The sequence below is a fragment of the Podarcis filfolensis genome, assembly GCF_964270895.1.
Source record: "Podarcis filfolensis genome assembly, chromosome: 8".
NCBI lineage: Eukaryota > Metazoa > Chordata > Lepidosauria > Squamata > Lacertidae > Podarcis > Podarcis filfolensis.
Window position 1 is genome coordinate 18258781 of NC_139611.1, and position 26274 is coordinate 18285054.

The window sequence follows — 26274 nt, forward strand, 5'->3', positions numbered from 1 at the left end:
AGAGACACTTCAAGCGAGAACAGTGGGGAGGTTTCAGGACCTCCCGTAGGGACACCCACTCCTCGGCGGAAACTGTCACGCCGAGAGTCCAGAAGACGTGTTTCCGTTAAGGAGCTTTTATGCTGGAAGAAGTTCCGTAAACGCCCACTGTCCGATTCAACGAGCGATTGATGGAGCCATGCTTAAGGAGCTCCATCACAGACAGAGGTTTGGGAACTTAGCCAAACTCTGAGGGATCAGGATTTTACGCACAAGCAGCTCACCATCCCATCACAGCAATCGGACAGTCCCTGAAAGCAGCTTGTGCAGAGAGGCATCATGAGCAACCCAGCCGGAGCCGGAGGAGCAGCAGGAGCTGGAGAAGGTCCAACTCTGGAAGAAAGGTACAGAGTGTTGGAACTCCAGCTAGCAATGCAAACGGCGAGGCTAGAAGAAAGGAGGGCGCAGGATGCAGAAAAGGCAAAAGGCGCTACACTAGCAAGAAAGATGCCAGGAATGGTGCAGAAGTTTGGGGGGGGACCCCAGGAACTACCAAGCCTTTAGGACAGAGATGCAGTATGCTCTCGAACTGCAGTTTAACGACTTTCCCGACGAGGCATCGCGAGTGGCGTTTGTGATTGGCCATCTCGAAGGGGGGGCGAGAGACTGGGTTAGACCCCTGATGGCAGGGAATAGTGACATGCTGAAGGACGCGAGGAAGTTTTTTCGCGCCATGGATTTGATGTTTTCCAGCGAGATTGAACAGGGACTGGTGCGCAGACAATTGATGGCTTGCAAACAGGGGAGCCGATCGGTTCGTGAGTACTGGACTGAGTTTACAATGTTGATACATAAATTGGGGTGGGACCTATCGGCGGAACCCATTCAAATGCTCTTTGAAGAGGGGCTTTCTTCGGCGGTGAAAGACGAACTTTCCCGGGCGCCCAGGGCGGAGTCTATGGACCAGCTGACCAAATCAGCGCTGACCATTGGAGCGCGCCAGGAGGCAAGAGCCTTGGAGAAGCGGGAGGGGAAAGGAGAGCGTTGGAGGGATGTCCGCATTCCAGAGATTCCAGAACCAAGTTTCCCGCCCGGAGAGCCGATGGAAGTTGGAACAGCGCGCGCGCGCGCAGTTTCAAATCCCAGTGAAGGGAGGAAGAAGGAGGGAAAGAGCGTCAAGAAATGTTATCTCTGCCAGCAGCCAGGTCACTTTGCCAGAGTCTGCCCGCAAAGAAAGGAATGGCAAGGGATGGCGGGAGCTGTTGGGGGGAAGGAGGAGGAAGTCCAGGAGCCAGTAAAAGCCAACGCCTGTCTGCCACTGTCAGGGCACTGCAGACAGGCCAAGGAGCAGTAAAAGTGCCCGCTCCGGAACCTCCAAGACCAGCCCTAGTAATAGAGGTGTTGCTAGAGCTGGCAAACGGATACCCACTAAAGACCAAGGCGCTGTTGGACTCAGGCAGCTCCTGTAATTTTATGAGCAAGGAGTTTGCAGCTGAACACCAGATACAGACACTCCCTTTAAGCAACCCCCTGCAGGTCACCACGATCGATGGGAGGGAGCTGTTGGGGGGAGAAGTTAGCCTACAGACCGTCCCAATGGTTATGAGGGTGGCAAGGCACACTGAAAGGATAGCGTTCAATGTAGCCACCCTGGGAGGGGCGCCAGTCATTTTGGGAATGAGCTGGCTAGCGTTGCATGACCCGCTAGTGGGCTGGCATCAGAGAGTGGTCTCCTTTGGGTCAGCACATTGCCTGGAACACTGCAAAGAGGGAAAGGTGCCAGAAGGGGCAAAAGCCTCCCTAGCAGGGACGGAAGTGGCGGACAAAGGGAAGGTGCCCAAACAATACGCTGACCTGAGCAAGGTCTTCAGCGAAAGGGAAGCAGATAAACTACCACCACATAGAGACTTTGACTGCCAAATTAACCTGGTCCCTGGGGCCCAGCTCCCTGTGGGCAAGCTGTACGCCATGTCAGACAGGGAAATGCAGGAGTTGAGGGAGTTTATTGACAAAAACCTGAAGAGAGGTTTCATCAGAGAGTCCAGAGCGGTGGGGGGCAGCCCAGTGTTTTTTGTGGACAAAAAAAACACGGATAAACCGAGATTGATCGTGGACTACCGGCGGCTAAATGCCGTGTCAGAACCAGTGACTTTCCCCATGCCCAGGATTGATGACATTTTGACCAGGGTGAGGAAGGGAAAGATATTCACGAAACTGGACCTGAGAGGAGCGTACAACCTGATACGAATAAAGAAGGGGGATGAATGGAAGACAACGATGTACACCCCCCTAGGGGCTTTCGAATATCTCGTTATGCCCTTTGGATTACAAGCAGGCTCCGCCTGTTTTCAATCGCTCATGAACCATGTACTGGGACCTTTGCTCTACAAGAATTGCGTGGCCTTCCTCGATGACGTGCTGATATATTCAGAGAATGAGGAGCAGCATGTAAAGGATGTCAGGGAAGTGCTGAGCCAGCTGCAAGCAAACCAGTTGTGGGTGAAATTGGAGAAGTGTCAGTTCCACGCCAAGGAGGTGGAATTCCTGGGGTACCGCTTATCAGACAAGGGATTAGCCATGGATCCAGGCAAGGTCCAGGCGGTGCTGGAATGGAAGACACCGAAAACGAAAAAAGATGTGCAAAGGTTCTTAGGGTTTGGGAACTTTTACCGTAAATTCATCAAGAACTTTGCCCACTTAACGGCTCCCATCACGGACTGTCTAAGCAGCAAGAAGAAATTCGTTTGGACGGCGGAGGCGGAGCACGCTTTTGAGGAATTGAAAAAGGCATTCGCTTCGGAAGAACAGCTCCTGCATGTGGATTTACAAAAACCCATGAGAGTGGAAACTGATGCCTCAGACCGGGCGGTGGGGGCGGTGCTGCTTCAGCCAGGGAGCAATAAGTCGGAATGGAGACCGTGTGCCTTCTTTTCGCGTAAGCTGAACAAATCCGAGAGGAACTACACGGTATATGACCGAGAACTACTCGCCATTCACGAAGCGTTCCGGAGATGGAGACACTTACTAATTGGCGCACAGCATAAGGTGCAAGTGTGTACGGACCACAAGAATTTGGAGTATTGGAGAACGGCACGAGTGCTCAACCAACGACAAGTGAGATGGGCCCAGGAGTTCTCCAAATTCCATTTTGAAATCTGCTATGTGCCAGGTCCAGAAAACATCAGAGCGGACGCTCTCTCTCGCAAACCTGAATATTTGGAGGGGGAGGGAGCGCCAGAAGAGAGACATATTATCCCAGAGGACCACTGGGTGTGTGGTGCGGCCTGGGTGGGGCAAAGAGAACTGGTAGAGGGAACGGTAAATGATGAGTACGCCCAGGATAAGCTCAGAGGTTTAAGGAGAGAGGGAGAAGACCCCGGAGGTTTTGAAGAAAGAAACGGGGCATTGTATTACAAAGGGGCGCTATATATACCCGAAGGGGAATTGAGGGGGAGAGTACTCAAACAGCTGCACGACAATCCCACAGCGGGGCATTTTGGGCAACACAAGACCATGTGGTTGGTGACCAGGGAGTTTTGGTGGCCCAAGGTGAGGGAGGATGTACGGGAGTATGTGAGAAGGTGTGACCAATGCCAGAGAGCCAAAGGAGAAAGGCGGGCACCAGCGGGGTTATTAGAACCGTTACCCACACCAGAACGACCGTGGGAGGCGGTGTCGATAGATTTTATGACTGATCTGCCCAAATCCCAGGGGAAAACCGCCATACTAGTCGTAGTAGACCAGTTAACTAAGATGGGTCACTTTGTAGCTTGCTCACATGCAGTCACGGCGGAAGAGACAGCGAAATTGTTTGTAGAACATATTTTTAGGCTGCATGGCGCCCCCTTGAGGGTGGTTTCCGACAGAGGGAAACAGTTCACGTCCAGATTCTGGAGGAAGCTTATGAGCTTGTTGCACGTAGAGGTCAACTTTTCGACTGCCAGGCACCCTGAGACCAATGGGCAGGCGGAGAGGGCAAACGGTATCCTTCAACAATACCTGAGGTGTTATGTCAATGACAGAGAAAACGATTGGGTCGAAAAGTTGGCACTAGCGGAATTTGCTTACAATAATGCAGAGAATGTGTCCACCGGGATGAGCCCCTTTTTGGCTAATTATGGGTGCCACCCCAGGGCGTTTCCAGGGGAAGGAGGAGAGAGATGGAGTGTTCCGGCCGCTGAACTTTTTGTAGAAGAAATGGAAGCGATCCATCGTCAACTCCAACACAACTTAGAAAGGGCCAAAGAAGAATATAAGAGGCAGGCAGACAAGAGCAGAAGGGAAGGTGAAACAATTAGGGTGGGGAGTCGGGTCTGGCTATCAACCCAAGGATTGCCGTTCAAGGGGGGTTGCAAGAAATTGAGACCCAAAAGATTGGGACCATTTGAGGTCATCCAACAGGTCAACCCAGTGGCTTTCAGACTCCGGTTACCGAACCACATGAAACTGCACCCAGTATTCCACAGGTCATTACTGTCACCATACAGGGGGGAAGGTGAAGGGGTATCCACACGGGGGCCAGCCATAGAAGAAAGGGAAAGCCGCAACTATGTGGCGGAAATCATCGACTCCAGGTGGAAGGGTAATCAGGTGGAGTATTTGGTCGCGTGGGAAGGGGAACCGGAGTCGGAAAACACCTGGGTGAAGGCAGAGGAGGTCCATGACGAGGTCTTGATCGAAACGTTCCACCAAAGGTTCCCCAGGAAACCTCAGCCAGCAGCGAGGTTCCGGAGGGAGTACTTTGGCACCACCGACGATGAGGAGGAACTGGAGGGATTCAGGGAATCGGAGTTGGGAGGAGGTACAGACTCCGAGGAGGAGGAGTACTTGGAAACCGGAAACAGCAAAAGGTGGAGGGAAGTGTTCGAAACTTCGGAAGATGAGGGAGGTTCCTTCAGGGGTTTTGCTCCCTCGCCTCCCGCAGAGGAGGGGAGGGAAGGGGGTGAAGGGGGCCCTGGAGGGGAGGTGGATGTCAGGGAACTGTCATCTGAGACAAAGGAGGTGAAAGGGCTCATGGAGGGTGAGAGAGACCACTCAGCGGAGGAGGGGACCAGCAGGGGGAGAAGTGGAGTTCCAAGGGAAAGTGAGTCGGAGGGAGGGCTCAGAGACACTTCAAGCGAGAACAGTGGGGAGGTTTCAGGACCTCCCGTAGGGACACCCACTCCTCGGCGGAAACTGTCACGCCGAGAGTCCAGAAGACGTGTTTCCGTTAAGGAGCTTTTATGCTGGAAGAAGTTCCGTAAACGCCCACTGTCCGATTCAACGAGCGATTGATGGAGCCATGCTTAAGGAGCTCCATCACAGACAGAGGTTTGGGAACTTAGCCAAACTCTGAGGGATCAGGATTTTACGCACAAGCAGCTCACCATCCCATCACAGGCAGTTAAATGTGTGAAGGGTGTTTCATTAGGGAATATGGACATTCTGGCTGTGAAATGCAATAAAAAGCCTAGTAACCCGTTTAAGGCTAACAGACATATAATAAGGCTTCATGGAGCAATTACCAGTTTCTGCAGTAGACCATAGAATTCGGAACTGAACATTCGTATACATTGGCGGATGAAGGTGGGGGCGGGGGTAGTGGCTTGACCTGGGTGCCATCCAGGGGTGTGTTTGACATCGCGCCCGCTCCCGCCCCCTGGGATGCTCAGCGCTTGCCACGCATATCCCGGGACACGTGTCACGCCCCCTGGGATGCACGCCACACCCCGTGGGACACGCACCAGCCACGCACCCGGATGTACGCCGCTCCCGGTGTCGGAGCAGGTAGCTCCACCACTGATCGTATATATTTTTAGTGTTACTGTTACCACCCAAGCAAAGTCCCAGTCTGAACAGGAAACTCTATACAGTGGTACCTCTGGTTACGTACTTGATTCGTTCCGGAGGTCTGTTCTTAACCTGAAACTGTTCTTAACCTGAAGCACCACTTTAGCTAATGGGGCCTCCTGCTGCCGCTGCACGATTTCTGTTCTCATCCTGAAGCAAAGTTCTTAACCTGAAGCATTATTTCTGGGTTAGCGGAGTCTGTAACCTGAAGCATATGTAACCTGAAGCGTATGTAAGCCGAGGTACCACTGTATAGCCATTCCAGATCAGCAGGAGCCACTGGCCGGCCTTAACTCGATGGCAGGGCTTCTCTGCTTTGCATGCAGGAAGGTCCCAGGTTCAGTTACTGGCATTTCCAGGTAGGGCTAGGAATGTCCCCTGCCTGAAATGCTGGAGGGCTGCTGCCAGTCAGTGTAGGCAGTATTGAGCTAGATGGACCATCGGTCTGACTTAGTATATGACAGCTTCTTATGTGGGTGGAGTCAGCCTAGAGTACAGGAACCCTTTACTGGCCAGGGCGCATTCTGACCCACAGCACCAGTGGATCAACACTGGAGCTCCTGATTCCTGTCCAAGCTGCTTTACACCAGACCTTTCCCCAAACTGGTGCCCTCCAGAAGTTATGGACCGTAACTTCCCATCAGCCCCAGCCAGCATGGGATGATGGGCGTTGGAGTCCACAACTTCTGGTGGGCTTCAGGTTGGGGTAGGCTGGTCTAAATGGGGAGGTCATTTTTGGGGGGGTTGGGTGGGAGACCCACAGTTCTGAGCTGGGCAGAACCAGTTTGGCGAAGGCTGCTTCAGACAATGCACAAAGTGACAACCTCAGTTGATGGGGTCCATGTTCATTTGTCCCTGGTTGTCTACAATGTTAGCCCTACACAGAGTAGACCTACTGAAATGAATGAGCATGTGTAACTTAGACCCATTAATTACAACGGGTCCACTCTGATTAGGACTTAAGCTACATTCACACCATGCCTTTAAAGCACCATTTGACCACTTTAACCAGTCTCTGCTTCCTCTAAGGAATCCTGGGAGTTGTAGTTTGTTAATGGTGCTGAGAGTTGCTTGGAGACCCCTTGCAGAACTACATTTCCTAGCAAGGCTTTTTTCCAGCTGGAACTTAGTTCTGGCACCTCTCAGGTGGGTGCCATTGCCATTCCAAGAGAACGAGGGAGGCGTTCATGGTGAGTTCCGGCACCTCCTTTTCTAGAAAAATCGCACTGATTCCCAGAGTGCTTTAACAACCAACCACTTTCTGCAAGGAACTCTAGGAATAGTAGCTTAGGGAGGTCGCCTAACAACTCCTAGCACTGTCAACAAACTACAGCTCCCGTAATTCTTTGGGGGAAGCTGTAACTGTTTGATGCCACTTTAAAGTGCTTTCAGTGCATGGTGTGAATGTGGCCTTAGTTGGTTACAGTCCTCTATTTCCAGGAGATAAGATAAAACAAATGGACTCATTTTGGAGTGTAGGGACCTGGTGGTGGTGGTAGGAGAGACCCACAGCAGGAATGCATAGCTGGAGAAGGCACATTCTCGCCTGCCTCACTGTAGTCAGCTGTGGCCATGCGCCAGGCCCAAATCACATTGTTAATAAGTTCACATACCATTCGTATCAGGACTGTGGAGGGGGAGACATTGCGGATTCTTTCTTTCTTTCTTTCTTTCTTTCTTTCTTTCTTTCTTTCTTTCTTTCTTTCTCTGTCTCTCTCCTAGCCCCCTCCTTCAACCAGCAGAAGGGAGGAATGCAGAGACGTTTCTGTTGCAATGAAGCTTCTAGCCATGCCTGAGCGAAGCATATCCAGACCTTCGTGTGTCATATTTCTCTTTATTGTTTTTAAGAGTAGGACTGAGCAGCAGAGGATCCTGCCTTCTCCTCCTCCTCCTCCTCCAGCATCTTCCCCAGGAGCTCCTCGTTCATCATTTCTCATCAAACAGCTGCTCTTTCCTTTTTCCCTGGAGAAAACGGACGGCTGCTTTTCCTTTGCGGAGGGGCGAGGGGAGGGGGTCAAGGGTCGTGTCCATCTAACCCCAGTCACAATGAGAGGCTCTGTGGTCAGGGTCCCGTCCTGTGCTTCGCTAGCCTGTGAAAAGGGGCTGTGGAGTATTTGTTCCTTCTGGTTTTTTCTGTGCATCCCCACCTGGCTTAGCCATTCAAACAGAGAAGGAGGGTTAAGTGCTGCTGTGTTTGTGAAGAGAAGCGCTGCTTCTGAGAACGCCTTGCCAGTGTCTCGGGGCATGAAATTTGTAGCGCTGTGGTTTAGGCTCCTCCCACTGGCCCTTGGAAGCTCCGCCTCTTGACCTGTGTCTAGCTAATACCATTGTATTTGTTCTGATCAACATTCCTACACTGATATTGGTGGCATTTTGTTGAGCCTCTTTTGGCGTAGCGGTTAAATCAGCCCGCATAACTGAAGTGGCAAAGCTTTTGCTGTTACCGTGCCAGGTTGTAGATTCAAGAGGTTTAAGCTTTGTATGCAGAGAGAATTCCCTGCATCTAGAAAAATAACATGCCATCAAGAAGTCTGCAGAGAACCTTTACTCCCTTACATGCTGGCTCTCTAGGTGCAGGGAGATTTCCAAGACTCAGCAACAGCCCCCTGTAGTCTAGAGGTGTACAATCCGGGCACGGCGGTCAGACTTGATTCTGAGGATGTGTGGCCCTACAGGCAGGCACTGGGGAGTGGACTTGATAAATAACGAGAGAGGAGAGGAAAGGTGAGGTGTGCAGCCCGGTAGACAAAAGTGTCCTTGTGCCGCTCCAGCTCATGGGAGTGATTGGCTAAAAAGGTTTTGTTGTTCAGTACACAAAGCCCTGCAGCCTGGCAACCTGCTTTGAACACGGGCACCAGCTGTCTGGCTCTGTTGTGGCTTCTCTGGGCAAAGAGGAATGTTCCAAGCTGTGCTGATGTATCCATGCACTCTTAACTGCCCCTATTGCTCTATTGACCAGGAAGAGGCCCCTGTTTCCTGCTTGCTTTCCTTGATATATTCTTGGTAAATCCATGCCGCACCCCACTTTTGCCATCTGGGGATCCTTTGGTAAAGTTTTGGGGTTTTATCACATTGGAACAGGTGTTGCATAGCTTTATTCATCCTGACATGGAAAAGGGACGAAAAAGCTTTCTTTTCCCTTCTGCAAAATCCTGCTCAAACCCACTGATAGATTTTGGGATTCCACCAGGTGCGTTTTCCACTCCACTCCCCCCTCCCCGACACACTTTCAGGCTTTTTCCTACATCAATAAGGATTAGAAACTTGCTTGTTGTTTTTTAAATGAAAGCCAAAATTGTCCAGGTGTTGAGTTCTTTGCTCCTCTTAAAATTCTACACTTGCACTGAATTGCAGAACACAAATCTGTGTGAAATAGCCTTTGCAAAGAGGAGAAAGTGTGTGTGTGTGTGGGGGGGGAAATGGAAAAGTAATTGCCTTTGAGAAAATTCAGACTTCACCACCTCAAAGATGTAAACACAGCCTTGACCTGCATATAATTCGTCCCCGCCCCGCCAAGTGTGATCTTTGTAGAAAAGCCCAGAGGACACGATGAGAAAAGAAAATGCATGAGAGTTTTTTTTAAATAATAAAAAAAGTCCTCCCCATTTTTAGCTTGTTTAACCCTGGGAGAATTACATCAAAACGTCTCGTTTGGAAGGTCTCCAAGAGCAATGGCCCACTGGAGGGAGAAAAGCTAACTGGCTGTGTTTGTTCCTAAGTGAAATGAACATCCTTGGAAATGAAGGAATCGTAGTAACTTGCAGGGCCGGCGGTGATGGTCAGAATGTAAAAGCAAATGGTACTTTCTTAACTTAATAAACAGTCCTTTTGGGGTCAGGAAGAGGCTGCAGCCTATGCTCCACAGGTTGAAGGTCCCATATCCAGTTCCTGGATTCTCCAGGTGGGTAATTCCTACCTTAAATCCAAACCCAATAGGGGAGTTATCAGCAGGATTTAGAGGAGCCCCAAGAATTGCAAAAGTTCAAAAAAACCTCAGAGGAGAAAAACGACCACTAATGGATAGTGCACCCCCCAAGCAGCTCAACTGAGCATGTTCAGTGGTCACAGAATGCTGAGTTGTGGGGAAAAGGGCGGTATGGAATAGAGTGGAATGGAATGGGAGAATGGCTGGCTGGAACCCTTAACTGGAGCACTCCATTCCGCGACATCTTGTTGCACGTTCCATACGTTGTTGTTTTTTGTTTGTTTGTTTTAGTACAAGGAGATCCTAGAAATGTTTTCTCTTCTCAGATTTCCAGATTTTCTTCGTCCTTGTTTTTGTACACTAAGAACATAGATCAGGTGAAACCAAGTCTAGCGTCCTGCTCTTACAGTAGCCAACCAGGTGCCGCCAAGCAGGACCTGAGAGGAACAGCAACTCTCCCCACTTGTATCCCCAGCAACTGGTATTAAGGGGCATCTTGCCTCCAATACTGGTGGTAGAACATAGTCTTTGTGTAGATTGTGGATGGGGAACCCCAGACCAGAGGCTAAAGGTGGCCATAACCAGTGCTTTTCTTCTAGGAAAAAATGGTGCTGGTATTCACCGTGAGGTTGTTAAGTAAGTGCCACACTTTTAACTAGAAAAAGGTGCCAGTACTGTGTACCCTTGAGTACCCCCAAGGGACAAAAGCACTGGCCATAACCATTATAAATCTGTAAACACCAAGACAACTGTCTCAACCATTCTTTCCCTTTGTCATCCTTGTGATTTTTCGTTGTTAACAAACTGGATGCTGACACCCCTCTTTCAGCTTGGGTGGAACATTTAGGTAGGTGTTATGCCATACTCATGGGACGTGGGTGGCACTGTGGGTTAAACCACTGAGCCTAGGACTTGCCGATCAGAAGGTTGGCGGGTGGGTTAAATCACTGAGCCTAGGACTTGCCGATCAGAAGGTTGGCGGTTTGAATCCCCGCGACGGGGTGAGCTCCCATTGCTCGGTCCCTGCTCCTGCCAACCTAGCAGTTTGAAAGCACGTCAAAGTGCAAGTAGATAAATAGGTACCGCTCCGGCGGGAAGGTAAACGGTGTTTCCGTGCCCTGCTCTGGTTCGCCAGAAGTGGCTTAGTCATGCTGGCCACATGACCTGGAAGCTGTACGCTGGCTCCCTTGGCCAGTAAAGCGAGATGAGCGCCGCAACCCAGAGTCGGTCACGACTGGACCTAATGGTCAGGGGTCCCTTTACCTTTACCTTATGCCATACTCATCCTCAAAACAACCCTGGAAAGTAAAACTGAGAGATGATATCTGCAGTCAAGGACTGTAGCTCAGTGGCAGAGCATCTGCTTGGCATGCAGAAGGTTGTAGGTTCAGTCCCTGGCATCTCCGGGTGGGACTGGGGAGACTGCTGCCTAAAACCCCAGAGAACCATTGCCAGTCAGCATAGAGGACACCCAGCTAGATAGACCAGTGGCTTGATTCAGTATAAGTCCTAAGCTTCATGGGTGGGTTGGAGATTTGATGCTGGGTTTCGCTAGATGAGATCCAGTTGCTTTTTTCCTGCTGCACCACAAGCTCAGGACTTCAGAAGCTCCTGAACTTTGAAACATTTGTATTTCAGTGTTTTTGATCTTCCGCCCTGACTAAAGAGCTGCCCTCCACTTGACGGCTTTCTCTCATTGTCACCTGTGCCAGAGTAAGAAATAAAAAACCGTCTGTTTTGGGGTGGGGAGCAGTGTTTGAAGCTTTGCCCTCTGGAGATTCAAGCGATGCACCTGTTAAGTCCTAGGGTGCTTTTTGCTTTGCTTTTCTTGCACCATGAACAGACATAGCGGCGGCTCCCAGGCAGAGCATCTGGAAGGAATTACAGCTGTAAGCGAAAACAGCTGGCTGAACCCCCTCAAGGAAACACATGTTTGGAGGGAGCTGGGCTGCCAGGGGTGGCAGTGGAGGTGGGGGCGGGGAGAGAGCAGGCTGGGTGGGTGGATTTTCCCAACGCTGCCGCCATGCCTGTTCAGAAGCCCAGCATCTCTCACCCCCACAACCCAAGAATTAGCTGCAACATGCCTTTGTCTGTGGGGGTGGGGGAAGCTGATAGAGTAACAGAACAGAACCGTCAGACTCTTCAAATGCTGCAGCATTCGTATACTGCGTGGTTAACACAGCGGGTTTCAGACACAAGACTGACGGTGACTTTATATTTGTACAGTGGTACCTCGGGTTACATACGCTTCAGGTTACATACGCGTCAGGTTACAGACTCCACTAACACAGAAATATTGCCTTGGGTTAAGAACTTTGCTTCAGGATGAGAACAGAAATCGTGCTCCGGCGGCACAGTAGCAGCAGGAGGTCCCATTAGCTAAAGTGATGCTTCAGGTTAAGAACAGCTTCAGGTTAAGAACGGACCTCCAGAACGAATTAAGTACTTAACCTGAGGTACCACTGTACAAGCAAAGATACTGGAGTTTATTTTATATCATAATTTTTTTTTATGCCACTATATCCAAGGAGTTCAAGGTGACATGCATGTTCCTCTCCCTTTCTGTTTTGTTCTCACAACAACCCTGCGAAGTAGGCTAGGCTCTGAGAGAATAACTGGTCCAAGGTCAACCTGGTCCAAGGTTATTTTCTGTCCAGATGCTCTGAGCAACTCTAAGCCACTCCTTTAAGTTTCCCAGAAGTATCGATGCTCTGAGGAATTGTGGGAAATTCCTTCTTGAAATATTATTGCCACAGCCTGGCCCATTCAGAGGCACTGACAGATGAGTGAGCCCATGAGACGCCTTTACCCAGATCCCCCCTCAAACCTATAGCTAGCCCTCCACGACCAGATCCGCTCCTTCCAACTCAGGTTCCCGTAATTCACCCCCTGCCTGTTCTTTCCTCCTCCTCTTCCATCAGAGCCTGTCATCCCAACTCCGATCCCAGCAGCGCTGGCTCATGACACACACGTACATATCTGCGCTAAGGCATAGCCATCACCTGTCCCTCATCCCCCATCGTCCTCATCTATTGGCACATTGCCCACAGTCCATTGACTTGATTAAATTGCATTGCATTACCAAATGAACTAGCGAGGGTTTCCAGGACTTTTTGCTCTCTCAGCTCCTCTTGCAAAAACCGCTGCTTGGAGATCAATACAGAACAAGCTAAGAGACCGATTCGGATCTTGCCCCCATCCTAAGATGGTTTTTGTTTAGCCTCTCCCCTGTAGTGCTGGCATGAGGGCACTGCTGACCTACCTTCCAGGGTTGTTGTATGGCAGCCTTTGTCAAACTGGTGCCCTGCAAATGCTTTGGACCACAAGTGGTGAAGCCTCAAAACCAGTGCTGGGAAACATTGTCTCTCCCAGGTCCTGAGTCCTAACCACTATGCCACACTGTCTCTTCTTTGCACATAAGACTGAGCAACTAGACCTACCCTAGACGTTTAGCTATGTATGTGTGTAGATGGCAGGATCCCCAAGGGATTTGGCTTCAGACACCAGGCCCATTGGCAGACCAACACTGTGTTACAAATATGTCGGCAAACTTGACCTGAAGGCTGGCGGCATCAACCCTGCCCTTGCAGATGACTGCAGTGCCTGGAGACAATCAGGTTGTGCATCCATAGCAATGGCCAGAGGATGAATGACCGCTGGAAGGAGAGCAGAGAGAAGAAACGCTGTGGTGTATCTGCAGCAGCACAACCGGACACCTTCATTTGCCCCAGCTGCAACAAAACATGTCTTTCCTGTATCGGTCTCTACAGCCACAGCAGGCGCTGAAGTCTTCCATCAGTTTGACATCACCCCCAAAGTCCTCCATCTTCTCCTGAGACAGACGGATGCCAACAGAATAGCTAAGTTCTGGAACTTGCTCCCACGATAGACAGTGAGGGCCACCAATGTAGTTGGCTTTAAAAGAGATTTAGACACCTCCACTGTTGGAGGCAGCATGGGTCTGCATATCAGTTGCTGGAAACTGCCGGAGGGGAGAGTGCTGTTGTGCTTAGGTCCTGCTTTTGGGCTTCCCATTGGCGCATCTGGTTGGCCATAGTGAGGAATGGGCTTAGCTGGGCTAAGTTGGGCTGCTGGCCTGATCCATCTGCGGGACTCTTCTTGCGTTTTTACACTGTTGCATTACAGTGTCCCCTGCCCATTGGCTGTGATGGGAATCCAGCCACACCTGGGGCTACAGGTGCCCATCTCCACCCCTGTTTTACATTCTGTAGCTGCTGAGCATCCTCTGTTCTTGCTGGGGAGCTGTTTCTGGAGTAGCCTACTTGCATGGTAGGTTTGTTTGGATCACAGTTGCATTGGCACTCGCCACTCGAGAGTTTAGTATTAGGAGGAGTAATGGCAGCCACTTGAGATTTCTTTGAGATCTGAATCGCAGGTAGAAATGTGAAAAATAAGAATGAAATTGGGCCCCACCTTTTGTTGTGGGTGGCCTTGGTGCCTACCTATGTGTGCCACTTTTTTATTTATTTCCTAGATGATTTAAAAACTCTGGCAAAGCTGCCTCCTTCTCAAGCCGGTGAGAATGGAGTTAAAAAGAGCAGCCTGCCATCTGCCCTCTGTGGCACTCTTAGCAGTGACAATCCTCCCAAAGGGGAAGAGCAAATGAATTTTAATGAAAATCTTGAAAGACTTTAAAATTTCATGTTCAACTTCAATTATTCAAGACTTTTTGGAGAGGAACTTCCAAGCTTCATGTGGGAAGGCGGAAATTGGGTGGGTGGGTGGAGAAGAGAATAGGGGGCCCTCTTTATTTTCTTTAAGGGAGTAAGGGGGGGTTCCCCACACATTTTTAGATGAATCGGATTCTGTTTGGTTCTGCTTGAGTTTAACAAGGATAGCCTTTGAAAAGGCCCACTCGATTTTCTCTTTGTAGCCTCCAGCAATGGCACACTGCATGCTTGATAAGGAGGGTGGGGGGAGAGATCAAACTAGTTTATTTATTTTATTTTATTCCAGAGAAGAGGGCATGAATGGAGGGTGGAGCTAGATGCTACGTATATATTGCGGCATGACGGAGAGGTGTGTGTCCTGCTAGGGATGGGTGGCCAAGTTCTGAAAATCCCGACATGTGCTGTCAGTAGCAAATGAATCTGTTAGGTAAAATACCATCACCTGCAACAGCTGTTGTGCCCCTTTGTCATTTGGCATCTGGTTCAGAATTTGGAAGCTTGTAGTCCTTAAGGCGTGAGAGCAGGTTCATAATGTGTCAGGAGGAAGTAACATGGTTGGAGGCAGTGACTTTGAATGCCAGGAAAGAAAGCAACAGGTAGATGTACCAGGAGGTATGGATTGACTCAGACATAATGCTTAATCAATGACGACGTCATCCTATAACCTCTGTGCAAGTTTTGTGGAAAGAAATCAGGATGCATGTTCAGTAAGCACGTCATCTGGAAGACCTCTCAATCCTTTTAACTGGAGGAGCTGGGGACGTTCTGCATGCAGGGCAGGTGCTAGGGCCCTTTCCCAGTTCTCCCCATCATGCTAGCTCTGCCCCAGACTCAGTCCACTGAGGTTCAGTCTACACTTCCATCTTTCAGAAAGACGGAAAATAGATGCAGGATCTACAGCTCAGCAATTCCATTACTAGGGTTTCTCAATTTTATTTCCCTGTTCCTCATTCCCCCTTCCTCTCAGATTCATGTACCTTCTCGTCTGATGAAGAACCTGAAAGCTGGACACACTTTGGGGGGCATTTTTTTCCCCATCACAGGGTGGGAGAACCCTTTATAGCTTAAGGGCCGCTTTCTGTTCTGTTCTAGGGGTCACATCCCGGGGTGGGTGGGGCCAGAGGCAAAAGAAAATGAAGCACCGGATGTGAAATTTGCCTGTGTAAAGTAGGCTAGTTTAAACACACCCACCCACCCACCCTTCATCCAATCAAACAGGCATGACCAGAGCTTAAAGACCCATTTCCAGCCAGGAATAAGCAGGGTATGAAACTTGGCCAGTGAGGGGTGTGGCCTAAGGAGAGGGGGTGTGGCCTGGTGGAGAATTCCAAGGACCAGACAGAGAGGCCTGGGGGCCATGATTGATCCCTGCAATAAGGATACTGGATTTGGATTCTTTTTTGAAAAGAAATCTCATTTGGCACTCCCCCAACGAGCAGGAAGGAATTATTTCCTGAATCCAATGTGGTTCTTTGCACCCTCCTCTTAAGCGCAACCTGGCGCAGCAGCTGTGCGCACCTCTGTTTCCCGGGCGCCAACAAGTTGTGGTGTGTGCGGCCATTCCCTTTTTTTGCAAAGTGCCTCTTCGGCCCAGGGTAACTCCGCAGGACAAACGCGTCTTTTATTCTCTGTGGCTGAGGGCTGCCAGCCCTGGCGCTCTTCCCAGTAAACAGAGAGCTGCGTTTGGAGAACATAAGCGCCTATTGTCTCCCTGCTGGGGACTTTGTTACGGGAGCTCCCGCTGGAGGGGGCGGGGAGAGAGGGATCCTTTGCTCAAAATAGGGAGTGGGGTTGTGGGGGGAGAGGCTGGCTCTGAGAAAGGAACATCAGGAATAAAAGCGGGAGAGTGGAGGCTCTTAATTGCATTAGTTTCACCAAAAATAAAGCTGCGGTCCTCTGTTTCACTTTGATTCCCTTGTGGGTCCCCCCCCCAAGGGTGGTTCCCTCTTTCTCCCTCTCTCTCCCTCTCTCATTCTCTCTTGAAGAGTGGTGTCTTTGTCAAAAGGAACATGGCTGAAACTTTGGCTAATGAGGCTGATTCTCCTGGGGCAGAGAGGTGCTATCTTGGAGAACGATTTGAGCTACAAAGCCTTGTTGGGAGGATGCTGTAAACAGAAGGGAGCCCTGGATGCTGGATCAGGCCAATGGCCCGTCTAGTCCAGTATTCTGTTCACACTGTGGCTAACAAGATGTCTTAGTGGGAGGACCCAAGAACACCAGAAACACCCCCCCCACTTGTAATTCACAGCAACTGGGACTCAGACATGTACAGTGGTACCTCGGGTTAAGAACTTAATTCGTTCTGGAGGTCTGTTCTTAACCTGAAACTGTTCTTAACCTGAAGCACCACTTTAGCTAATGGGGCCTCCTGCTGCCGCCACACAATTTCTGTTCTTATCCTGAAGCAAAGTTCTTAACCTGAGGTACTATTTCTAGGTTAGCAAAGTCTGTAACCTGAAGTGTATGCAACCTGAAGCGTATGTAACCCGAGGTACCACTGTACTGCCTTCATTAGTAGAGCTAGAACATAACCACTGGGGTTAGTAAATAATGAGAAATGGGACATGGGTGGGGAAAAGTCCATATTAGGACCATATGATGCTGTCCCAGGATTAAACCATGTGGTTGCTCCATTGAACACAGTATTGTCTCCCTTGTGCGGCAGCAGCTCCCCAGGTTCTTGGCTAGATATCTCAGGATTCTCCTCAGACCTTATCGGCCCTGCTTAGTACCCTCTGCACATGCTTCGGCTAGGCTGGAATATGTCTTTGAACTGTGACGATGCCTCTTACTTGCCTGGAAAGAGGGATGCAGAGATGTCCATGTGAGTAGAAACCTCTGGCTTTGCTTGGCTGGAATGTATCCAGCTGTGCACCTGTTGCCCCACCCACTTCTGCCTTGGGCCCTGACCATCACTGACGCATGGCCCTCAGAAGGTTCTGCACAATAGGATGTGGCCCCTGAGTGCAAAAAAAGGTTCCCTTTGTGCATCTGGCAAAGGGCATTCCTGTTGAAGAAAGCGGATGCTGTAGTACATTTTGTTAAACTGCATACTGTACCTTTAATGCACATTCTTTCCTTTCAAAGTGTTCTGCGTACTGTAACTCTGTGAGGGGTAAAACTACAGTGGCCAGAATTCTTTGAGGGAATTTGAATGTGCTTCAGATGTGCTTTAAATGCACAGTGTGTGTACGCAGCCTTTAAGTGCCACAGTTCTCTTTGATTCTGCTGCAACGCTTCTCTGCTCTTCCTGCAAAAGATGTAGGTGTGGTGGTTAAGAGTATCACGACTAGGACCTTCAAGACCCAGGTTTGAATCCCCGCTCAGCCATGAAGCTTTCTGGGTGTGTGAACTCAGGCCAGTCTCTCTCAGCTTCACCTACTTCACAGAGTGGTTGTGTGGGTAAAATAGAGATGGGGAGAACCGTGTGTGCCCCCTTGAGCTCCTTGGGAGAAAGGCGGAAGGTGAATGTGATAAATGAAAGAGAGGAAACCTGGAGCCTGTGCTTCTTTTCCTGCAGAAAAGTTGTCCATTGCCATGTGAACAGATGCCGATCAAATAAGTGAATTCAGGGGCATGTGAAGTTTTCTTATACTGAGTCAGACCACTGGTCCATTTAGGGGTCAACAAACTTTATCAGCAGGGGGCCGGTTCAGTGTCCCTCAGACCTTGTGGGGGGCTGGACTATATTTTGAAAAAATATATGAACGAATTCCTATGCCCCACAGATAACCCAGAGATGCATTTTAAATAAAAGGACACATTCTACTCATGTAAAAATACCCTGATTCCGGACTGTCTGCAGGCCGGATTTAGAAGGTGATTGGGCCGGATCCGGCCCCTGGGCCTTAGTTTGCCTACCCATGATTCAGCTCAATATTGTCTACACTGACTGGCAGTGGCTCTCCAGGGTTCCAGGCAGGGGTCTCTCCCAGCTCTAACTGGAGACACCAGGGATCAAACTGGGGCCTTCTGCATGCAAGGCGCTGTGCTACTTTGATCATTTCTTTAAAAAACTTGACCCCTTATTGACTCCTGGTTCCTTTCTCTTAGTGTGGAAAGCCCTCAGGAGGGAAGGGCCCTGGCAGAGGTGCTTTGCTGGGCTCCCTGACAAGCGGAAGCAGCAGCCCACATATTTGTTGTTATGGCCATTTCACGACTCATTTACTCTCAATCGGAAAGGGCTCTGGGGAGGGAAAAGAGGCTGAAAGGAGCAGAAGGTGATTCCTTTCGCTCCACACTTAAGCTGCCTGAAAGCGAGGCAGCTCAAAACGAACTTCCTACACAGGTTTGGCATGCGCTCTGCGGTTGGGGACGGTGGTCCTCAAGGATCGCTGACCTCACTTCACCCTTTGGATGAGGGATGATGTTTCCATGGCAGTGGGTTGCACTCAACAGGATTTGGCCTCATCGCTTGTGCCTTTATGGGATATGCGGAACTACCTGCTGCAAGATATTGCTAGTGTGAGGTAGTGGTTAAGAGGGCTGGGCTAGGATCTGGGAGACCAGGGTTCAAATCCCCACTCAGTCATGTAGCTCACTGGGTCAGCCACTGCCTCTTAGCCTGACCTACTTCACAGGGTTGCTGTGAGGATATAATTGGGAGGGGGAGAAATAGCCTTCTTCTTCATGAATTTGTCTAGGTTTTTGTTGGTGGTGGTGATGGGGAAGCCATCCAAGTTGATGGCCATCACTGCCCTCCTGTGGGATTTACTTCCATAGTTTAACTATGCGCTCTGTGAAGGACTTCCTTTTGTCTGTTGTGAATCTCCCAGCAATCATCTTTGGATGGCCTGGGATTCTAGTCTTATGAAGAGAGAGCTTAGGCTGAAAGATTGTGACTGACTCATTGTCACTTGGTGAGCTCCACAGCTGAATGCGGATTTGAACCCTGGTCCCAGTCTGAGTCAACATCATCATCATCATCATCATCATCATCATCATCATCATTATTAAAATTTCTATACAGGGCAGCTTACAACATAAAAACACAAACATGCTGCTATGTGTTTTTTTGGGAGGTAGGCTATATGCTGAAACCTTCTAATTCCTGGATCTAGCAAGTATTTAAAAAATCTAAGCAAGGATTCAAATTCCTGGAATAGCTGGGTTCCTGGTGAGGTAGTAGCCTGAGCCTCAGTTATCTGGTAGTTAGAACGACAAAGGCCAGAGTTGAGTTGTGTGAGCTAGAAGCTAGAAGCTGGCAGATTGCAGGCTGGGCAGCTGATAGACAGAGTCATGCCTGATTTCTATTGGAAACCAAGGTTATGGCTATGGGAGAAACAAGGCCCTCTTGGGGTGCTAATGCTGTGAACCCCTCCATCTCAGGCTGTATATATGTATAAATAAACCATATATCATATAGACACCACAATCTCCACTGTCTCTCATTCCGAAGGAAGCCAAACCCTAGGTAAGCGCTTGGAACCTCTGGAATCTCACATCGCTTGGGTGACATACAACAGTACATGCAATAATAACAAATGAAAACAATAATCCCCTCAATTTAAAAGCCCATAGTTTGTTTAGTTTGCCTGGTGCCTAAAGATTATGTAACAAAGGTGCCAGGTGGTTCTCTCCCCCTGGGGATAGCACTCCAGAAGTGGGGCGCCACCACAGAAAAGGCCCTGTTCTCTTGTTGCCACCCTGCAGACCTCTTGAAGATGTGTATCTAGTGTTAAGCCACAATTTTGTGGGCACCTAAAACATAATTTCATGCCAGTCCCTGACTTGCCTTGCCTACTAATCACTACATATGCAGGCTGTGTCACGGCCCTTTGCTTAGAGGGGGAGAGGGCTTTCAACCGCCGTCATAGCTAAATGGAGATGCCATGTTCAGATGCAGTGTATCTCTAAATGTCAGTTGCTGGACACAAAAAGTAGGGGGTGATTCTTGCCCACTTGTGCCACTGTGGGTGTCTATTGCCTTGAATGAACAATCCTATGCCTGCACCTTGAGGGGGTGAAGCGAACTACGAGTGGCAAATCTTAACTGGGTTATCTTGGATGCCTGCCTGATGGAGGGGAGTGTTTGCAGATGGGACACACCTGAGACCACCTCTCCTTACCTCTCCTTTTTTTAGCACAGGAGCTTCAGTATTAATTAGCACTGAGCAACAAAAATCCATCCCCAAACTTTCACAGCCTCATTTGCTGGGTGTGAAAATGTGTGTGGGCTTGTTTGTTTGTTTGTTTAGCTGATTGCTTAAAAAACAAAAATAGGGAGAGGGCTAGCAAAAGAGGGTAGGTGTGTGAAACCCACCTCTTATCGCCCAGGGCTTCTGCTGAAGGCTGTGATTTCCTAAACACACACACACACACACACACACACACACACACACACACTGGTGGGGGGTGGGGTGGGACCCATTTGATTTCCACAAATTTGGGAGGGTGGTCTTCTCTCTTTTTTTTCTTTTGCTGACACCCCTAATCAAGCTGGAAATTCCCTTTGAAGAATTTGTGGCTCAGAACTCATCTGTTGAATCCGGGGAAAATATTGCGCCCGGGTATTTGGCCAGCCTAGTATTTTAAAGCGACAGTGTCCCTCTTGTTTCTGCCCCCCTCTCCACTGGCTAGGCAGATGCTTTGCCTGCCCACCCCCAAAGTAGACAGGGGCTCATGCTCAATTCGGGGGGGGGGGCGGGACGTCCTGGTGTCGATGGCTCAGAAGGGAAACCTCAAATCCTTGCAAAGCAATTATGCCTAACGAGACACTTCCGACAAGTCTGTTTCCAATTCTGGAGGCCTTCAGAGGCGGCTCTGTTACAGCGCTGAATGTTTTGCCTGCAGTTGGTTTTGGCCGTCAGCTCCTTGCGAGAAGCGAGCAGGTTTTTCTCTTCGGAAAGGAGCACACCTTAACCCTCCAAGCCAAAGCAATTCGTCAACACTCCCCTCCCCTCCAACCTTTCCCAAAAAATTGCACCCTCCTCCAGAGAGGGGGTGTGATTTATAGGCCTATGTTGATCGCATGCCAGTTGATTGATATGCGTATGCTAGCAGGTGGAATGGGTCTAATTGCTCTGTAGTTTTACAAGAAGCAGAGGGCTTTTGCCTGCCTTCTGGTTGTTTGAGGGAAAAGCGTGTGCATGTGTTATAAGGAGCCAGTCTGGAGCAGGAAAAAACAAAAGAGAATCTTTTGGAGGGGTTTGAGATAGTCAGAATAGCCTGGCTGCTGGATCAAGTCAAAAGGTCTACCACCTCCAGCATCTTTTTCACACAGTGGCCAACCAGATGCCTGTGGAAAACCTGCCAGCAGGACCCAAATACAAGAGCAACTCTCTTCCCACTTGTGATTCCCAGTTTCAAGAGGCGGACTGCGCTGTGGATAGTGGGCAGCCTCCATGACCAGCAGCCATTGGTAGCCTTACCCTCTATGAATTTTATCTAATCCCCTTTTGAAGCCATCCAAGGAGATCGCAATGAATAAGACCGTAAGGAAAGCCCTGCTGGATCACCTAGCAGTTCAAAAGCATGCCATTGCAAGTAGAGAAATAGGTACTGCTGTGGCAGGAAGGTAAACGGTGTTTCTGTGCGCTCTGGTTTCCATCACGGTGTCCCGTTGCGCCAGAAGTGGTTTAGTCATGTTGGCCACATGACCTGGAAAGCTGTCTGGGGACAAAACGCCGGCTCCCTCGGCCTGAAAGCAAGATGAGCGCCACAACCCCATAGTCACCATTGACTGGACTTAACTGTCTAGGGGTCCTTTACCTTTTCTACCTTTACCTAGGTCTTTGCATAAGAGAAATGACTTTTTATATAACTAGAAAGGGTTTCCCGTCTTCTTTAAAAAATTCTAAATTTGTATCTTTTATCAGTGCTGTCAATTTTGCCATCTCTGCATATTCCAAGATTTTCATCAACCCAGTCTTCCTTTGAAGGTGTTCTCTCCTCCTTCCATTTCTGAGCATAGAGAATCCTTGCTGCTGAAGTCGCATACTGTACATAAATAGGCGTTGAGGCTTTCTTTCTGATTTCGCTGTCTAGTATACCCAGCAGGAAGGATTCTGGCCTCTTGGGGAAATGTCACTTTAAAATTTCTATTAATTTTATTATATATCATGTCCCAAAAGGCCTCTGCTTTCCTGCAGGTCTACCACCACCGAATTGTAGTCCTCCAAAATATCCATAATCTTTATAATATTGGAAGAGTTATTCAAAGCCTGCCAAAGATTTCAAGTGTTTACACATTTTTTGTATATTTGAGCTAGCTTCTTTGGGATTAAATGCCATCTCCTATCTCATCTTGTAATAGGTTTTTTTTTAAGCCATAACATGTTGTAAATTCCATTCCTGTTTCATACTTTCCTTGACTGGCTTTAAAAGGAATTTGACAAATTCATAGAGGATCAGGCTATCATTGGCTACTAGTCACAATGGCTATAGGATCGTAGAATTGTAGGGTTGGAAGGGACCAAGAGGGTCATTCGGTTCAACTCCTGCAATACGGGAATCCTATGCCCGACATGGAACTCGAACCCACAATCCTGAGATTAAGTCTCATGCTCTACCAATTGAGCTATCCCAAGGATTAATCTTCTGCCTTCACTGTTAGAGGCAGTAACACCAGTTGCAGGGAATCCCAAGTGGTCCAGCTTTCAGGCTTCCCCTTGGGGCAACTGTGGTTGGCCACTGTGAGAACAGGATGCTGAACTGGGCGGACCTTTGCCCGGATCCAGCAGGGAGGCTCTTCTTATGTTCTCTCTGATTTTGCACTTGTTTCATCTCCTTCCCATCTCTTCTCCCACTTCCTTTAGAACAGAAGTGCAGTCCAGACAGAATTCAACCCTGGTAGCATCTGAACCTCCTTTGAGTGCTGGTAGATCTAAACTCCCCTTTGATTCTGCCTTCCCCCCCATGCCCCCCCCAGCTTTCATTGCTATTCTGCTCAGAAAGCGCAGGTGTCAAGATAAAGAGACTGCAAGGAAAGTATTTTTTGTTTTAATGTGTGCAATATAGATAAATGCAATTAAAAAGAAAGAGAATTACGTGGGGAGAGAATTCTGTTTCAAGGGCAAGTGCATTAACTTTGAGACTTGCTTTTTTCCAGGCTTGGATAGAGAAGGGCCAGGACGAAGTGGGGGCAAGGATCTGTGGGGAAGGGCCATAGCTCAGTGGTTAGAGCACCTGCTTTGCATGCAGAGGGTCCCAGGTCCAATGTACAGGTACACAAATCCTCACTGGAGGATTTGTAGTGCCACATCACAATCCTCTATTTGCATGAAAAAATAGGGTTGGGAAGGTGAAGAGCCAAACATTTTCGGGCCACCGCCCCTTTGGTTTCATGAACTCATCTCCAGTGCCCCCGCCTTTCCCTATAAAAAGGGAAATAGCATTTTTGCACAACCCACTAGGGAAGATAATGGCATAATAAACACAGTAACAATTAATTGCACATTTATTCAAAATCCAATTAAAACTGTTTAGTTTAATTAATTCAAAAAAATTTATGAACTTGATCCAGTCATACCAGCTTTTCAAAGCCTGATATTCATTTACACCTTCATCTGTCCGTTGCCTCTGAGGGCCCCCCTAAATAATCCCACTGCCCCAGGTGTTGGCACTGCCCTCTTTGTGAATTGCTGCTCCAAGTGGGTTAATGTGGGGTTGGTGGGCAGAGCAACAGAAGACAGAAACAAAGCAATTATAGTGTGATTTAAAAATCACACACAATTGCAGCCCATTACATTTCCTACAAGAGGCAGAAAAGTCATTAAGTGGTCTGCCAAGACCCTTAGCAAGTTTCAAGTGGTAGGTGGGGGGGAGAGTTTGGGAACCCCTGAGAAAGGGCCATCTGCAATGCCTCCTGTGTTTGGGATGGAGATAGGCCTTTGATCTGCCTCCCTTGTTTGGTTTAGAAGGTTCCTGTCCAGCCAGAGATGCTCAAAACAGCTCAGATTTTAAGACCAAGATCACAATCTCCTTTGATTCAGAGCAAGGACTGGGAAGGGGGAGGGCTGGAATCTCTCCCAACAATCTGCAAGTTTTCTCTGATCTGTTTCTGCTGAAGCTTTTGCTTCTCTTTTATTGGGGGTTCTCTGTGAGTTGCTAGAGGGACCCAGTGGTCTGACTCAGTGTCAGCATCCTTTGTTGGCCTGGCTGCCCATGGGCCATTGCCGGTAGCTTGCTGGTCATTATGTTAATCCGGTGACGGTTCTGGTCTGTTTTTAAATCACTCATCTTTTGTATGTGCTCATGAAACAGCATCCTTCTCCTCTCTCACACGCACACACAAACTCTCAAAAGAACCTATTCATTCTTCCACCCCATCCCAAAAATAACCCTACTGGTCTGGGATATTTTAAGCCACCATAATCCTAGCCCAAAGCCCATGGCACGGGAAGTGGCACGGGTTGCCAGCAGCATTGCATCATTGACTTGGCAGGCGTCCTCATTGGAGGCTTGGAAGGTCAATTTGGGAGGTTCTCCTCCCTTCCCTCATCGTCCGTTTGTGACTCTTCCAAAGTCACGTTCACCCGTTTGCTCAGCCGCTTGTCTGGGAGGCTGCTGGCATTATCCGCCTGGCGCCCGGGAGGGTGCAGGACCCCCTGGCCAGAGGGTTGCCACCCCACCCCCGCATTTCCTGTAGTAACTGCTCCAGCATACATAATGCCAATACCTCAGGAACTAGGGAATACCATCCCACTAAAAATAAAAATGAAAATCTGCATTTGAGCTATTTGAGCTCCAAAGTCTACCCAGACAGTCTTTTAGAAGCTGGGCTGTTGGAACTGCGGGCTCAATACTTCAGCGGCCGTCTGCTCTGAATTCGTTTTTTTCTTTCATCCTGTCAGGGATAGTATGGCGTGCAGAAACTTCTTGACCCCAGGAGATTTGCAATCCAGATTGGAAGATGGCAACCAGGGGCGTAAAGCAGGACTTGCAATGCATAGCTCTCACAGTTAATGCAAAAGCTGCTCCTGATTAAATGGCTGGATGATTTTTTTAATTTTTTTTTTTAAATGGGAGGATGGGCGTTGCAGTCCAGTGGCAGAACATCTGCTTTGCTTGCAGAAGGTCTCAGGTTCAATCCCTGGCATCTCTCAGGTGGAGCTGGGAGAGATTCTGCCAGACACTCTGGAAAGTATCTGGTGATACAGTCATACCTCAGGTTACAACTGCTTCAGGTTGTGGTTTTTTTTGGGTTGTGGACTGCCGAAACCCGGAAGTACCAGAACGGGTTACTTCCAGGTTTTGGTGGTTGTGCCCGCGCAGAAGCACTAAATCGCGCTTTGCGCATGCGCAGACGTGGGTTGCGCACGCTGCGGCTTGTGAACATGCATCCCGCACGGATCATGTTCGCAACCCGAGCATCCACTGCAAGTGCAATATGGAGTGAAACAGTACCTGCATATGAAGGCCTTCTGATTGCAAGAACTGTAGCTCAGTGGTAGAGCCATCAGCACTGCATGCAAAAGGTCCCAGGTTCAGTCTTCAGGGAGAGATTCTTGCCTGAAACCCTGGAGAGTGCTTAGCTAGATGGTCCAATGTTCTGACTCATTATAAGGCAGCTTCCTATAGAACCTCTGTCGGACATCAGCTCTGAGAGGGCTACATATACAAAAAGAGAACTCGTTCTCCAATTGTGGATTGTTATGTAGCCGAAACTGTACCACCCAAACCCAACCCAACCTGAGAGGTATCATCATCAGGGTTAAGAGAAACTCTGAGGTTTGCAAAAGTTCAAAAAATCTTTAAAGCAGGGGAACGGAACCCCCCAATGAATGAGACACCCCGAAAGCAGCCTAACTGAGCAGGTTCAGTGGTCACAGAATGCTGAGTTATTATTACGGGGCGGGGAGAGGGAGAAGATGGAATGGAGTGGAGAGGAAGCAGGCATGGCTGGCTGGA

General features: G+C 49.1%; 1 protein-coding gene across 5 annotated transcripts in view; it reads left to right on the forward strand.

Moving 5' to 3' along the window:
- Positions 1-26274, forward strand: part of AGRN (agrin) — a 257944-nt gene that overhangs the window by 55700 nt on the left and 175970 nt on the right. The window lies entirely within an intron of this gene.